The 14,808-nt window shown below is 40.9% G+C and overlaps 1 protein-coding gene across 1 annotated transcript in view; it reads left to right on the top strand.

Annotated features, from left to right (window-relative positions):
• Window positions 1-8,300: 8,300 nt before the first annotated feature.
• The window catches only part of KIAA1598 (KIAA1598 ortholog), a 54,282-nt gene continuing 47,774 nt past the window's right edge, over window positions 8,301-14,808 (top strand). The window contains exon 1 of the mRNA XM_009876323.1: window positions 8,301-8,345. The gene's annotated coding sequence lies outside the window, so the exon portion shown is untranslated. The remainder of the gene's footprint in view (window positions 8,346-14,808) is intronic.

Here is a 14,808-nt window from a genome sequence, read left to right as displayed (position 1 = left end):
TGGGCGATGGTGGGTTGGGGCGAGGGCAGGAGCCGAGGAGCTGCAGCACATGGGCCGGCCCTGCTCTCAGCCCGGACCTTCCAGCCTGGTGCTCGGTTATAACGTTTGGTGTTGAGCCACTGGTGAGCCCGGCTGTCTAGGCCAGGGGTGAAAGTCCGTCAGCCTCGCTGTCTGTCCGTGGGGCTGAGCTTCACACAGGGTGCTGGCTGAGTCTAACCTGGCGTCGTGTCCATCTCCCGCTCTGTGATACAGGGTCCGATACGGGCCCAACCCGTCAAACATGCTCCGTCCCGCTCTCCGTCAGCGTGCCAGCTTCCTGTTGAGAGCTTGGGTCCTGATACGCTCTAAGTTTCTTTAGAGCCTTAATAGTTCCAATATAAATGAAAGGAAGCGCTTGTATGGGCTGGTTTGGTTCCCCATGCAAGTCACTTCCAGTGCTTTGGTAGAAAAGTGCAGTACTTTAGTTTTGTAGGTGTTCAGCTTTGTGAGTGTATAGTTTGGTTCAGGAACTAAAACATTGTAATATTTTATCTTCAAGAAGGGGCGTGGAAAAGAGCTTGGATGATCAAAAGGCAGCCTGTTTTTTAACTTCACTAGTCAGTCTATTGCCAAACCAGGTTGGTGCAGCAAAGTTCCTACCTTAGTTGAGTAGGTAGGCAACATTGGAAGAACCGGCATTACCAGTCATTTGAATTGTGGGCATCTGCTCGTGAGCATGCGTCAGGGGAGCCGTGTGCCTCCTGTCTCACAGCTTCATGTAAGTAGGTGCACAGTACCAACGCTGTAATTTGCACCTGGTAATTCCCGCAGCTGTGTTCTCCTGGTCTCCCACAAGCCTGGGAGTAGCTGTTTGGAAAGGACCTGTGATACAAAGTTGTGTAGAAGAGGGAAGTTACAGGGGTGTGATCAGCACCTTTTTTCCTGTATTAATTCTCTCCATAAATGTGCTTAATCACCTTTGCTGTATAGCAGAAACTTTCCGTAAACAAATTTCAAATGGATGTTTATGAACTGTTTATGACCTGCTTTGGCATTTCTGTATTTTACTTGTTCCTGTACACTTAGCATTGTGAACTCGTGTTTGTCGGCTGTACTGGGTAGATTTAGACTTACAGTGATTTCAATGGATGTAAAATCCATGAAATCTTATAGCCATGTGTTTTGAAAATATGGAACAAAAATAAGGCTAAAAATATGTTGGTTTTTTTTCTGACGGACTGCTTCCATCCAGTACTGTTGGCTCCAGAGCAGTTGTCTGTGCCAAAAGGACAGTTGCTAAAATAACAATAATCACTTGAAAAAAGGCAAATATGTGTTATTCTTTAAAAAACAACCCTAGCCTCTTGAAATTGATTAGTTTGAGGCTTCAGTTCCTGTGTTGGAAAGTCTTCTACTCCAATAGGCTGAGTATCTTTTAATGTCTAATGAAACTTTATGGGACTGCAGCAATTAGCTTAAGGACAAGTTACTGAAACATGAGGACTGGCTGTCCCAGATCCACTTAAACTGTTGAAACAGAAACTGTACTGGGTAGACTCTGTCCTGCAAAGCATTGTTCTTTGTGGATGTTCATCCCCAAATGTAGGATTTAGTAAGTTGTTGTGAGGCTGTCAAATGTTCCTGTCATTGTATGGCTGGCAAGAAAGTTGTTCTTTATGAGCAAAAAATTACCCAGTGAAAAACTTTTGAAAATACTCTTTATATATCCCCATGTGTTGCTTGATCCAGTTGAGAGGTGGCATCCCTGGTGACAGAGAGGCTGGGTTAAAATGATCTCTAAGGTCCCTTCCAGTTTAGACCATTCTATGATATGATATGATATGATATGATATGATATGCTGTCTTGCATTTAAAACAATACAAAATTATGGTAGCATAGCATAGTTAAATTATGTTAACTGACGAGACAAAGAGTCCAAGTGATGAAAAGGTAATAAAATGCGTAAAATTATCCTAACAGCAATGACCTAAATATTGTTACTGTCAGTAACTTTGCTTCCTCCTTGTGTTCTCTAAGTTTGAGTATATAGTTTGCCCTCCATTGTTATTGACAACAAAGCAAGACTGTTTGAGATACTAACAACTTTCCTCCAGAAATTTTAGGGTGCTCTGTTAAACAGAAGCAGTGTCAAAAGAGGAGAAAAATGGTTCTCTTATTTTTCCTCTTTGTTGCTTCCAAGTGTAGATAAGCAGTATTACCTTGGGATTAAATGCAGTTGATGGAAGGATCTTCTGTCTCCGAACATTTTGGCTAATGAGCATACACGCTTTTCAGGAGGCCTATCTTTACTGCATTCAAAGTGGCATCTGGCTTCAGGTTGCTTGAACATTATAGTCTGTAGTCAGATTTCTGAAAGTCACCCTTCGGTTTGAAGGGGTTTCAGAGAACATTCATTTGGTATGTTTGATCTCTCTTTAGGGATGTGTTTTTTCCAATCTTGAGAAACTTGCCTGACGCCGGGTAACTAAACTCTCTGAGAAGTGATGCAAAAGGTGGAGAGGAAGGCAAATAGCAGCGTGCCTGCTTGACTGCCGTCACATTTCAACTGCTGCTTATACTTTCCCTAAACAAGGTCAGTAGATTGCACCTGAGGCAGGTGTTTTCTAGCTGCCTGCTCAATTCTTGGTGGCAGCTGTGATGCTGACTGGTGTCTGGGCAAGTTCACTTGGCTGTTTGGCAGAGCTGTGAACAGCGACAAGGACACTGGAGCTGTCTGTGTGGAAGATATGCTTATCTTTCAGCCACGCTGAATTTTCCGAGTCGTGTGTGTTAGACACTGTGTGTTGGATACCTGATACTGTTCTTCGGCTTCCTTCATTACCAAGTTTAAGGTGAGCATCGTGACGAAACATGATCTGTGTATAGATCATGTTTAGGGGCTTAAAAGTGGTGTTTGAGTTTTAATCTGTGAATACCTTTCTGAGATGATGAAGATAAAGCAGATCTGCTGTGAATATTAGTATTACGTGACCATAGGCTAAGTGATATTTCCAGCAGTGCAGAGAGTGCAGCTGGCCCTTAATTCCTATGGGTAAGATTTAAAATTGAAGCAAAACAAAATCAGGTGGGCAAAACCGTGCATTATTACTGATTGGTTGTAGAACCTGAGGAACTGTAGCAAACTCACTGACAGCTGTATTGTAACAGAAGTTGGCTACCTGCCTGGAAGCTTGCCTTGTTTGTCTTTCGTTTTATTGGCACTGCTGGTACTGTGCCCTTAAAGACAGAGTCATCTTCGGCTGCAGACACTTCTTTGTTTGGCTGAAAGCAGGAGTCAGCCATCAAAACATCTGGAGTTACAAGCTGGGTAAAATGACACCTCAGCTGCCACTGTCATAGCGACATTTCTAGTCACTTTGCTAAGTTAGAGTGGTTAACAACACTGTTAACTACACATATACTAAACATACTGGTATTATTCTCATTTTTTTTTCACCAGTTTTTATCTTGCACTGTGTTTGTTTGCTGGGTTTGACGAAGTGTGATGATTTTCGGTCTCTAGGACCAGGCATTGTGCCTCTATGATTATTTTTTTGTGTGTGTGTGCATGTGTGTATTTGTTAGATCTATTTGATACTCCCTAGTAGCTAGTGATAACATAAGAGGAAATGGCCTCAAGTTGCACCAGGGGAGGTTTAGGTTGGATAGTAGGAGGAACTTCTTCACTGAAAGGGTTGTCAGACCCTGAAACAGGCTGCCCAGGGAGCTGAGTTACCATCAATGGAGGTGGTTAAAAGATGAGTAGATGTTGTGCTTAGGGACATGGTTTAGTGGCTGGCTTTTAGGAGCTGGGTTGATGGTTGTACCTGATGATTTTAAAGGTTTTTTCCAATCAAAACTATTCCGTGATTCTATGGAGGGAAAAAAAAGTCAGAAACTTTGAATAAGGGATTACTAGATATCTTGTAAAGAGCAGACCGCCAATGCTAAAGTATATGCCACTGACAAACTCTTAATGTGGTTTGACAAATTTATTCTTTGTGGCAGAAGGGTAATTTTTATGACTATAGGAGTTTCTTTGTTCAGAGTAGGATATCTTGTTGGATGCTATGTTCCCCTCTGTAGTCATCTGTCCTATAGATCTTTTTTTCTTTTTTTCTCCCCGTGTATCTCTATATGTGGGTGTTCATACCGAGCAGTCATCATTCTCTGACAGAACCCATTCTGCCTGAATGTTTTCTTAATTTATTAGAATTTAAAAGTGTTTCTCACTTCAGTTTCTTGTGTTTGAACTATATCTCTCTTTCAGAAACTTGTGAAGGAAAATCTTGTGGTGTGAGCTTAGTGGTTGAGCTTTATCAGCCTGCGGTGTGTCTTATTTCCCTGTCTGGTTCTCAGGAAGCTGTAAGACTGCAGGATGCAAATTTGGGGATTCATTAAAAAAAATTTTCTTGGTACATGCTTTTACAGACTTGAATAAAATCAAAGCATGTGGGAACATAGATGCAGGATCTGACAGTATTTGTACTTAATGCTTACATTTGTTTACTTACACAGGACTTTTGTTTTATTTTTATAAGCACTATATGACAGTTGAATCTTGTAGGCATGAGCCAGGGCAGCTCATGTGTGACCAAAAGCTTAGTTTGGCCATGTAAGCTTCATAATAACTTAATACATTCTGACTCAAGATTTGGAGTCATTGTAAAGGGTATAATGCCATCACAAACATTCACCTTTACACATACCTGTAAGTGCTTGTTCCTCAGCTCTGTCTCTCTTTCGTGGGGTCCCAGGTATCACTTGGAAGCAGTGGCTGGTGCTGCCAGTGCCACAGTATGTCCTGTTGAAATGGCAATTGCCTGCATTTAGTGAAACAGATCTTTGAGCCTGAAATAGGGAACAAGAGAAGAATTGAGCCCATTGGACTTTCGTTTATCCTCTTGACAGCAATTCACAGGTCTTGTGCCTGCTGTGCCCGTAGGGAGAGGTGGTTTGTGCAGCAAAGCTGGCCTCACTTTTAATATTCCAAGTACGCTGGCCTGAGGAGGGTGGTGGCAGCAGACCCATTAAAGCTTCTGGTGCAGTGTTGCTCTCAGGGGTAGTTCTCTCTTTAACAATAGATTTGAACCTGCAAAAAGCCAGATGTTAACTTCTACCAAAAAAAGATGACTTCATTAGGATAGCTTGTTTCATCTAGAGTGAAGGCCTTCTGCACTGCGTGTTCATTCTCTTGCCCGTACCAGCAAAGACATGCCTGATCTGTAGACTAGAAGAATAAATAGTACAACGAAGCTTGCTTTCTTTGACAGCTTTACTTATTTTTGGATTAAATAAATAGATTTGAAATGCTGAAGTGGCATTACTTGTTAATTTGTCATGGAAGTGCTCTTAATCTATTTGAAGGCCACCCTGGTTTACAGTATGAGTGCTAAAGTATATGCATGTACTATTTTTAAGGTTGGGTTTTAGTTTGTGGGTTGTTTTTTTTTTTAGTACACAGCTTTAGAAAAGAGGTTGATGAATTTTTAAATAAAAAGACTAAGAAGAGTCTCACCATCTCACTCTGTGTAAATGAAAGTGTCTTTTCTGTTGTTCACTATGAATTATAGTCGTTACATACTTTTACCCTTATGACCTTGTTTTACTGAGAAGTGCTTTTAAGCCATAATAAGTATTTAATATATAAAACATCTAATTTAGATAATACATATCTTCTGTTAGCAAATCCAGGTTCTGGAGATGTAGGCTCACAACTAAAAATCAAAAGACTAACGTATAATTAAAGGAGCTTCTGTATACAAATTTACCCACTTAATTAATAAAGTGCATTGGTACATGTGGACAGGACAGCCTCTTCTGGACAGCTCAGCCGAGGAGTGAGTAGTTGGTGAATGACCATGATTGTGAGATGAAGGAACATACTGTGTTCACTCATTTTATCTATTTTGTGGTTTGACTGTTTTACAATAAGAGCAGGACTGACTGGGAATATGTTTTGGGTGGGTTAAGAGCTATAACCTAAAATGTTCTGTTCTTTTCTCCCTTTTCCACCATTTTTCTTTCCTTAGTCTTGAAGTTAAGTCGTTTTGTTGCTCTTGGGCTGTATGAAGGTGGCCTGAAGCAAAGAAATATAACTTGGATACGGATAAAATGGTTTACATAACACTGCTGTGTATCAGGAGTAATTCTATTATGGATAAACTTAAGTTAGTGTCAGACAGAGATGGTATCGCAAGAGGCCTCTGGTCCATATTTATGATAGTTCTTCAGGGTTCACTGGAGGCTGACGAGTACAGTGTAGGCGTTTTGCCTTCAATATATGCTACAATATTGCCTCTTTGAGTAAATGATGTGTACTTCTGGAATTTTAGTTAGCACCTTTAGTAAAGCATCTTCACTTGTTTGTTTCATTTGCTAACATACTGGAAAGAGATATCTTTACTCCAAGGTAAATTATATATAGCATAAGCTGAGTGAGGCAAGGTGAGATGCAAGAAGTTTGGACATGCTCGGGTGTGTTGTCATCTGTGAGCTTGTTTACGAGTTAAGGAGAAAAAACAGTCCTGACTCTTGGAGAGGGTTTAGGGAAGTCCTCGTACAACAGGATTTAATGCTTGTCAATCTATAAATGAATAATAATGATATCTCTAATTTACCAAAGAGGGTTTTAAGGCTAAGTAATCTATATGAGCTTTGAAATATGTCAAGTGTTGCCTGGTGCTGCTTCTATTAATTGTTCTAGGGTAGTTTCAGAGCAAAGAGATCATTGTCAACTTTATGCCATTTAGTGCTTCAGTGAAGGTTATGCAGACTCGACTTTTTTTTTGTTTGTTTTTAGATGTCCTCAAAACTTCATTGTACATTAAGCACTTGAAAAACTTCATATAAAAACTTCCTAGTAACCTGCTTCCCCAAAAAAATCCACTAACTTTCATCTTCTGCTTTTTTTCATATAAAAACTTCCTAGTAACCCACTTCCCCCAACTTTCATCTTCTGCTTTTTTACAACAAAGAATCTGATATACAGCAGGAAATGTATGAAGTAATTTTTTAATTATTATTTCTCATTCCACGTCTGATAAAAACAGCAGCTTCTCCATTAGATTTAGTGTTTAATAAATCCATACCTAAAAATCCAATGATACAATCTTTATGGGAGCATCAGCTAGAGGTTGCCATCCATGAAGATCACTTATTTTAAGGTACTGATCCTTCCAGTGTGTTAGCTGCGTTCAAGGAAGAACTGGTAGTTTTGCAATGACAGTCAGGGGGTGGGAAAGGTCAAATGCCACTGAAGAAAGTTGCTGTGTGAGTGCAGCATGAAGGAGATGATGCTTTTGCGTTCACATTCCATAATAAATGTTCCATGGATTACGTTCCACAGTAAAAGAGGAAAGGGCAGCCCTGAACAGGCAGTTTTCATTCCCAGGCTCACACCCGTGAGCCCTTACTGGGGATTGCTGGAATGTTGTGTAAGTTCATATCCTTGTTTTTCGGTAACTTGTTCTGGTACCTGTGCCTTAAGGGCTTATGATTCAGAGCATGTGAGGAAAGCTGTCAAGGGTGGGGCAAATCTATAATTACATTTTTCAGTCATTTATAAAAGTATTGACTAGCAAGTATTGAGTTAGCCTTATAGATGAACAAACAATAGTGGATTTGAAGTGTGGAGAAGCTTGAATTGTACCTGTTGATACAGTTTTCATTCCTTTTCTTGCATCTGGGTGCTAGAAATCTCTTCCTTTGTGAAGGGAACAGGGAAATGTCTTAAGGGTGGAACGGTGCTCAGGAGGCAATACCTTGTTTCACTCCAGGTCCATCCTGGAGGTTGATCCCTGGAGCTGAGTTCTTGTCTGTTCTTGGGTAAATCGTGCAATCTTTTCATGTCTCTACTGTGGAGTTTGAAGGAAGAAATCTCTTATAGGACTCTTGTTGGAAGATGTTAGTATATACATAAATAAAAACTCTGGAGGTACCTATGGGTAGCAGTATTACTTCAACCGTGCCTTCCAGCGTTGATCTGTAACCTGAGCCAGTGTGGGTTTAAAATGGTGCCTGCAAGCCAGTGTGTTCACCTTGTCATTTTTAACTCAGTAAGATTGTTTAACTCTCCATTGATCAGAAATAAATTGTTTTGGGAGCCACCACCTTTTTCAGACACTTTGCAATTACTTAAATTCTAGAAGGGTATCCAGTTTGTCCGTAGGCTATTAATGAAGTTTATGACCATGTTATTTATGAACTGTGTAGATAGGCAGAAGAGCTTTAAAGAGGATGAAATGGAGAGCTAGTTTAGACAAAGGCGGTGCTGCAATATTAACCTTTTTCTTTTTTTTTTTTTTCTGTAGCTATTGGCGAATATGAAGAACTTAGAGCAGAAAATAAGAAAACAAAAGAAGAGGTTTGTATCTGTTGATTATTTATTTAATACTAAAATGCTGAATATCAGAACACTTCGTTGGCTTTGTCATATCCGATTTTGTGAAACTTAGCCGATTACTTACAAGTAATAACTGTTATTTGTACCTATATGTATTAAGGAGCAATGAATGCAACTCCCAGCAGCTATTTTACATGTCCCACTCCAGAAAAGTTGCTGTAAATGTGTATAGAAATAAATAAAAGTGATTGCTGCTATGCTCAGTTTGCAGATGATTACAGTGTGAGCATAGGCCAACTAAAGTGTTTAGGTATTCTTGGAGAAACTTGTTTCTCTTGGATCCAAACCTTGTTTTATTACAACTCAGTTTGCACAGTGAGACTTACTGAAAAGAAAATATAACTCCCCTCACCCAGCCCTTGTGAAAATTCAAAATGTAGGAATATGAGTTCTGAAGGTATTTAAAGTCTTCCTTATGCTCTCTTCCCCTCCCCCTAAAAAACCCAACAATTTTTAATAGGAGAGGAAGGTATCTTATCTCAACTTGCAGGATGGTCCTGTGGCATAAAACAGATTCTCGGCACGCCACACATCCTTCTGTGAAATCTTTATGCCTGTCCAACTTGAAAAGGAGCTTTGAATGTATGGGCTGAATACTGCATGCTTCATTTTCTAATGTTGGATGTACTGGACTGAGAAATAATGACAACTTTCTAGATTGTTCATGGTAATTATGATGAACTGTGTTTCTAGTACTAAAATTAAGTGCATTCGGTGAGGTATCTCTTCCCATCCAGGACTCTTGTTTGTTCAACACACACTTTCGATGAGGAAGTCAGGGGGAATGGAGAACTCAGAGAGAGATTTGAAGGCCGTGTTATGTTGCATAAATCTGTGTGCAGTACGTTTTGGGGAAGTATCTGTCAAAAGAAACTCGGTCCACTAAAGGCTTCTTATCAGTTCTAGATAGTGAGGAAGGCAGAGGAGTCAGTGCTGTGCTGTATCATAAGCAAAAAAATTCTCTTTTCTCCAACATCAGGGAGCTGAAGATGGAAGAAACATGTTAGTTTTCAAATTCCTCTTAGCTGTCAAGGCATGTAGGTTTAATTTAGCTTTTTGTGAAGTAATTTCTGAAGGGTCACTTCTAGTCCAGTTGTTACAAATGTTGCAATTCAAGGCTGTATTGGGAAGACCTTGTGCTTCACTACTTTCTCATTATCGAAGAAAGCTTGAACCTTATCTTCACATAACGCTTTAGCAGTGATTATTTGTATTATTTCTACTGAGCTCAGCATGTTGTGCTTCACTCCCTCCTACCCACTACCCTCCTTATTTTACTGTCCTTTTTGTTGCATCCCTATTCTGCTGTCCTGCACCTGAGCCTCAGACATCTCAGGAGATCTATCCTCTCTATTTGCTGTTCGGAAGACTGTGACTTTCCATCTCCTAGTGCTCAGAAGAGAAGGAGAATGAAACCAAAGTCCATCGGTATCCTGTCTCTGACAGCAACAAGAGTGAGGAGAGTAGAAGTGTGTATAACACCTCCAGAGAGTACTCTTCTGCTCTCCAAACCACTTGCAGCCTGGGGGCATCCTCGGCTGTGTGTGGTTTTAGTGTTCTGCCTTTCACAGCTCTCTTCCTTGAATTTACCCTGTGTTCCCCAAGCCTGTGCCGACTGGCCTCCATGCCATGTGAGATGTTCCACACCAGGACTGTTCACTGCATGGAAAACTCTCAGCTTTTTTGGGTTCCTCAACTTTTCCATGAACCTAAGTCCTGCTAGCTTTGAGGTTTCTTCAGCAAAGCTTTGTTTAGGTTAGGGTGGGAAGGATGGGGAATTAGGAGGGTTTTCTTAAGCTACATTTTTATTTAGAAAGTTCCTTTCTTCAAGGGCATTCCTATCACAAACTTTGTGGCCAAAGCTGAGATGAAATGAGAGATTCTGAGGTTGCTGCTTGCATTCTACTCTTCTTTCTTCTTTGCTCCTCTCAGAAGAATTCTTTCCTAAAACTGCGTATCTCTAGCTACTCCTTTGTGTTTCTTCGGAAGATTGATATGCAGTTTTTCAGAATACTTGCGTAAAAATTTAAAATCCTTGAATCCTGAGCACATGGAGGTTACATCCCCAGCAGGGTAAATTAGTTAAGCATGTGCTCAGGCTTGAAGGAATTTCAGTTGTTATGCAAGTATTCTCCATCCAAGAACCTTCATCCTGCAAATTGGCATGCTTGTGTAAGCAGTCCTGCTTAATTGTTTAAGGGCTTAGACTCAGGTGGTTAAGTGTGAGGCCCTAAGTGCATTTCTTCTGCAAAAAGCCCCACAGAACTACTGATACAGAGTTCATGGTTATGTTTGCTTGAAGTGCCAATACTGGAAGAAACTATTCTTCATGTTACTGCAGGGCTGGGCAATCCTGAAAGCTGATTAGCATGTCTCTAATTTTGTGTCTTAGTTTATACTTTACAAGGATCAGACTTGCTATCAGAGAAAGCATAGCACAGACTACTTCTGCCTGTGGCTCTGGGAAGTTGTGGGTGACTTCTGTGGCAGTTTCTGCCACTGCCTGTCGGTGTGTCAGCCAGTGGCTTTCTCTGTATCAGTTGTGGTCACGTAATTGCGTCGACAGGAGGAAGAGAAAATTCTTTTAGACCTAAGACTTCCAGACTGTGGAAAGTACCACGTGGGAGTTAGATAGCAGTCTGTATGTGTGTGCTTTTGCCACACTCGGTGGAATTTTTTTCTAAGTTGACAATACTCTTATGCTGAAAGATGACCTGTGTCACGGAGTAATGATCCTGATTTATATTAGAAATGTGAAACTTGGTGGCTAATGGGCAGCTAACTAAAAAGAATTTTTGAAAATTTATGCTCTTTATTCCATATTTTTTCTTAAAATTGGAAGGTAAATTGACTTTTACATAGATGACTTTGTTCAAAGCACTGCTGCTTAAAAGGATGCTAATAACCATGAGCATTCAGGAGCAAAATATAAGATCTTTGATCTGCCATGTCTCATCCTCATTCCCTTGCTAAGCTGCCAATTTAGAGACCTCTGGAGGATTCTCTTACAAAATTGGTACAGGCATTTTTATTATTAGGTTTTTTTTAGATATGGAGCAACATTTGCATTGACAGATTACTTCCTTTAGGTCATCCTTTTAAGTCAAGTAGCCAACTAAACGTGCATACCAATCCCCCCAGAAAAGGTAGCTAACGTTCAGTTGGACACAAGTGTAGATAACTTAATATGCAGTTCTGACGTATTCATAGCCAGATCATGAATAAATATTTGACTACTTGCTAATCAGACAGAAATTACTCTGAACGTTGGTTTTGACAGTGTTTTGTCATGCTGCCAATAGTGAGGGGGAAAAAAAAAGCAAGACAGCTTTCCAAAACAGTAGGTTTAATACTGCGTCTCTGATACATCATTCATGGTGTTTGCTCTGTTAAAGCACATGTATAGAGTGGATTATATGTTTTGTCACCAGTTGGGAATGGAGGAGGGATTCTGCCTTGATGACATGCTCATGATTCTTTCTCTGAGTACAGCAAATGTCATTGGGTACTTTTGAGCACTGCACCAAACTCATAATTTGTGAACAAGCATTAAATCTGCATAAATTTCACAATCTGTGTAAATGGGAAAGAATGCATCTTGTGTTGCTTAGCAATGGCTTAATTGACTGTATGGCTACTATGTGAACTTCTTGCATCTTAATATCTGAACTGAACAATCTCCTTCTTGTTTTTGCCCTTTGAAGGCCCTTTACTGAAGTCAGTAGGAGCTTATGTGCAAAGTAGTTGGCAAAAAAGAAGCCTGTTAGAAGAGAATAGACAAGAAACCCCAGGCCTGCCTGGAATTGGTGCCTAAGGTTTGTCAGGCTGGTGGGTGGGAGCAGGTATGTGGAGACTGTGTCTCTGCAGTCTTCCAGGCAGTTCCCAAGGTGATGCTGTGGTGTCAGGTTCCTGTGATGACGTGGTACTATCCCAGTATTGCACTAGCTCCAGGTACAGGTCATAGAATCATAGAATTGTCAGGGTTGGAAGGGACCTTAAAGATCATCTAGTTCCAACCCCCCGTGCCATGGGCAGGGACATCCCCCACTAGATCAGGCTGCCCAGAGCCCCATCCAGCCTGGCCTGAAAAACTTCCAGGGATGGGGCTTCCACCCCCTCTCTGGGCAACCTGTGCCAGGGTCTCACCACCCTCATGGGGAAGAACTTCTTCCTAATGTCCCATCTGAACTGATCCATCTCCAGCTTTAATCCATTCCCTCTAGTCCTGTCACTACCCGACATCCTAACAAGCCCCTCCCCAGCTTTCTTGTAGCCCCCATGAGGTACTGGAAGCCAAAATAAGGTCTCCTCGGAGCCTTCTTTTCTGCAGACTGAACAGCCCCAGCTCTCTCAGTCTGTCTGCACAGGAGAGGTGCTCCAGCCCTCTGAGCATCCTTGTGGCCCTTCTCTGGACACGCTCCAGCACGTCCAGATCTTTCTTGTGCTGTGGCTCCACAACTGGATGCAGCACTCCAGGTGGGGTCTCACAGGTGTGGAGCAGAGGGGGAGAATCACCTCCCTCGCCCTGCTGGCCACCCACCTCTTGATGCAGCCCAGGACACGATTGGCTTTCTGGGCTGCAAGTGCCACTGACGGCTCATGTTGAGCTTCTCGTCCACCAAGTACTTGCTCTCAAATTCTTGTACTATTATTCACCATATAAGTATTTGGTTTCAACAAGTATTTGGTACAAGTATTTGGTTTCGACATTGATCTCTGCCATGCACAGGATTTACTTCTAAGTAAGCAACGTGTCAGCTCTCTGTGCTGCAAGTAGAATTATGACCTTGTATCTTCTGTACCTGGAACGCAAAAATCTGAAATTGAGGGGCATCGGCAAAGTGCTTCAACTTGCTCCTGCAAGCATGAAGATTTACAAAGAGTTATTAATAAAACAAATTTTGGAAACCAAACTGTTAATTCGTTTATAAAAAATACAGATGCAATGTCTTTTCCTTGCCAAGAAATTATTGTTGACTGCTATAGCTAGTTCAGGGCTGGAATGGGAATACTGTCAGCTACCTTTGCCTTTTATTCCAATAATGGTGCTATAAATATTAGATTAATACATAGTAAATAAAATAGTATAACTGCTTAATTTCCTCTTCAGAGAAGCTGGAACTCTTAACAATTGACTGACAATCCAGGAGTTATTGACGTTGTTATTATTTTTTTCCATTTTGAGGATACTCTTGAGTATGGAGCTGTCTTTAAATACTGACAAGAGGACACTTAGTAAATACTTGAAAACTGTTTCTCCTCAACAGTTGCATGTGAAAAGCAAACCATAGATCCTATAGTAGTGTTATGCTGTTTGCCTTTTAACACTTGGAACTGGTGATATTCTTGTCAATTAACAATTCTGCTATATATGCCTCAAAATGCTTTGCTGAAAAGGGAGATGATTGGAAATCAAAGTTTTGTGGCTTCTGTGCAGCTTTTCAAATGCAGCTAACTCTTCTAAATTCTGGTATTTTTAAACTTGCCAGTTTTGAAGATAAGGTAATTTATTTGAAAGTTGACAGTGTTGTTTGTTATGAAACTTAATTGCTATATATGAGTGCTTTGTCTGCATACCTTTCCATTTTGAAACAGCGCAAGTAGTTAAAGCTAATCTCAACTTTTTCTAATTCTTAGCTTATTTGGAGATAAACTATTTTTTTTGGTAGGATTTGTAACAGCTCTGATTGCAAGACAAAAGGCAGAGTGCTTTCCATTGATCATTTCAGCAAGGGCAACGATCTCTTGCTCTCCTTTTCTTCCTGCTTTCATTCTGTAGCACAGTAGCAGCAAAAGAAAAATATTCAGAAAGCTACAACTGGAAGCAGGAATTGCTCTGCAGAGACCCAAACCTACAGACCCTGATTGTGCAGAGGTGTGTAGCTATCGGGAGAACAGTCAGCTTGGTCCAAAGAGAGTGCTCTCTGCAAAATGCACTTAAGGTGAAGTGGAACTGGTCATTGAACTTCCCCTTTCGTTGCACAGGGAAAGCTGTTAGACCTTACAGCGTGTTGCTGGAGGATTTCAAAAGGAATTTTTCCTATTGTTGGGATAGGGAGTGTACTGCATCCTCCACATGAAGGTTTCCATCGGTAGAAAAGTGTCTTGTTGACTTCCACAGGTGACAGATCAGATCCTTAAAATACCAGTCCTGCTTTTTAAGCTGATAGTAAAAGCGCTTGCTCACTTAATGTGCAGCACGCTGAGAGCTTGCAGTGTGCAGAAAAATCCGTGGGTGAAGTATGCCAGTGTGATTACAGTGTCTCCCTTGTCAAATACGAAGAGGCACTGATCCCCCTTTTACAGTGGAGCTGTGCTCGGCAAGAATAGTCAGAAGTACTTACTTTCTGCCTCTTTTACTGCCTTGTTCTCAGACTGCACTTCTGCTGGTAAGGTAAGGCAAACCTTTGCTGAGAGAACTGAG

Source organism: Apaloderma vittatum, unplaced genomic scaffold (genome assembly GCF_000703405.1).
Source record: "Apaloderma vittatum isolate BGI_N311 unplaced genomic scaffold, ASM70340v1 scaffold7559, whole genome shotgun sequence".
NCBI classification, from domain to species: domain Eukaryota; kingdom Metazoa; phylum Chordata; class Aves; order Trogoniformes; family Trogonidae; genus Apaloderma; species Apaloderma vittatum.
This window is presented reverse-complemented; position numbering and strand designations above follow the sequence as displayed.